Source organism: Colobus angolensis, unplaced genomic scaffold (genome assembly GCF_000951035.1).
Source record: "Colobus angolensis palliatus isolate OR3802 unplaced genomic scaffold, Cang.pa_1.0 Scaffold153, whole genome shotgun sequence".
Taxonomy (NCBI): Eukaryota; Metazoa; Chordata; class Mammalia; order Primates; family Cercopithecidae; genus Colobus; species Colobus angolensis.
This window is the reverse complement of record NW_012114633.1, coordinates 4,175,317-4,177,917: the sequence shown is the minus strand read 5'-3', so window position 1 is coordinate 4,177,917 and position 2,601 is coordinate 4,175,317.

Sequence of the window (2,601 nt, the reverse complement as noted above, 5' to 3'; positions counted from 1 at the left end):
GGAAGCAAAGGTTGCAGTGAGCAGAGATCATGCCACTGCACTCCAGCCTGGGCAACAGAGCAAGACTCTGTTTAAAAAAAAAAAAAAGTCAAAATGAAAGGGTAAGTAAATATAATTTGAATTATATTCACTTTTTTCAGATTTTCTTCTAGTCCTTGTATATCTGACTATAGGAGGCTTAAATGATGCCGATTTTCACTTAAAACATATGCTTTCTCCTTCCTCCATACTTAGGAATCACTAACATTACTTTTTAAATGTTTTGTAATTGTCTGTATGAATGTTTTTAGTTCACAAATAGCAAGAAGGAGAAAAATTGTTGAGGGTTGGGCATGGGAATAGGAAAGAAAGAGAGAAAACAGGAGGAAGAGGAAAAGGGGGAGAAAGAAGAAGAAGACAGAATTAGAGAGAAAGGGGACAAGAACAGAAAAAGCACATATTGAAGAAAGGAGGAAAGCTCTTAGGTAATTGAAGAATTAGAAGAGGGGGAGATGTGCAATTAAAGAGGTATGTGCGAAATCCATGGTCTATGGTGCTTCCTTTTGGTGCATTAAATGAAACAATCAAATTTGATGAAGAATCAAATAAAGGGTTGAAAGATAACTTGAACTAGGCTGTCATATAACTTGATGAAAATTTACTGATGGCCACCCATATGTAAGAAATTACTCAAATAGAAATAACCATGTAACTAAACATGATCAGTTATTTTCAGGTAGAAGTTTAAAACAACACTGAGTTATAGACTTAGAAATTTATAGTTAATCTTGATCCTACATAATTAGAATGTTCATGTGCTTATTTTCAAGATGGAGTTCATGTTGAATCAATTTAGGGCTCTGAATTATCACAGCATGAAATATGTTGTAATTTTCCAAACCATTATACTCTTTGCAAGCCACTTAAATACTTCTAATGTGATTTAAAATTTTGGAATTTAATGGCATGTTTATCTTCTGAGATATTCAGCTTGCATATGCAACACAGAAATTCCTGCAGAGTCCATACGAAGAGCCAACTTCATTCTTTCTCTATTTCATAGCAATGCTCTCAACTAAGTTCCTCTGTGCCTTATCCAACAAAGCTGGCATCCTGTAGTTATGCGATTCCAACAAAAAATAACAATGAACCCATTTTGAGTGCTTATCATGCTTCACTTCCCATGCCAAGAAATTCACATTCACTAACTGATATGTAACTAATAATATGTCAGTGAGCAAACTACTTAACCAAACCTTCTGCTTTTCTACACAATGTGTCTTTAAAATTGTATTCAAAAGTTACAAGTCCAAAGTTAAAAACACATGTTTTTTGGCAGCAAGTAGATGCAGCTTTGATTCCCAGAGAGCTAAATCATTGTACAAAATTCTTATTGAAGTCCCAGCAGGCAGCACCTCCCTCAGGCCCAGGCAATTCAGCAAGCAAGAGAGGCCCTGATAAGCCTCCAGAAAACAAGGGTCAGGAGATAGTCTGACTTTTTGGACATACCAGTTAATCCTCCCCTTCCATGTGGAAATAGATCCAGGTTCCTCCCTGTCCCACAGACTTGTTGCCAGTGTGTCAAGCCTTTAATAGAGGCCAGCACAAAAGGTACCAGCTGCCAGAACATCTTAGATATGTGGAATACATGCATAAGAACAGGATTTTGTTTGCCCCACAGCTATAATAAAGTCAACTTGGTCTCAGCCAGTCATCCCAATGTCAAATTGTTGGTCATCATGGAAGACAGAAATGTAAAAGCCTAGTGAACTATCAGCCAGCACTGAAAGCCTATGCCTATAAGTGGTGACTGTCACATAGTATGTGATAAAGTATTTAAGTTTTGGAAGTGACTGACAACTTCATATAACTTTTGCCTTACAGAAATGTGATGGTTGAACCTCATTAATTAATGCTGGGAAGTCAAAAAAATTACAAATAGAACTACTATATGATTCAGCAATCCCACTTCTGCGTATGTATCTAAAGGAAATGAAATCAGTATGCACTCTCATGTTCACTGAAGCATTACTCACAACAGCCAGGATATGGAATCAACCAAGTGTCTATTGATGGGGAAGTGAGTAAAGAAAATGTGGGATATATACACAATAAAAAATGATTCAGCCTTTAAGAAGAAGGAAACCTTGTCATTTACAACAACATGCATGAACCTGGAGAAACTTATGGTAAGTGAAATAAGTCAGGCAGAGAAAGACAAATACTGTATGATCTCACTTAAGTATGGAATCTAAGAATGTCTAACTCATAGAACTCAGAGAAGCTGAGAGTAAAATGGTAATTGCCAAGAGGTGAGAGAGATAGAGAGATACTGGGCAAAGGGTACAAAGTTTCAGTCAGATAGGATGAACACGTTTTATACATCTATTGTACACCATGGTGACTACAGTTAATAATAATGTATTGTATAATTGAAATTTAGTAAGAAAATAGATCTTAAATTTCCTTACCAAAAAAAGTTAACTATGTCAAGTGATGAATTTGATAATTAGCTTGATTTTGGTAATCATTTTATAATGCATACATATTTAAAAACATGTTGTATAGCATAAACATATATAATTTTTATTTCTCAATTTTATCTCAATAAACCTAGGGGGG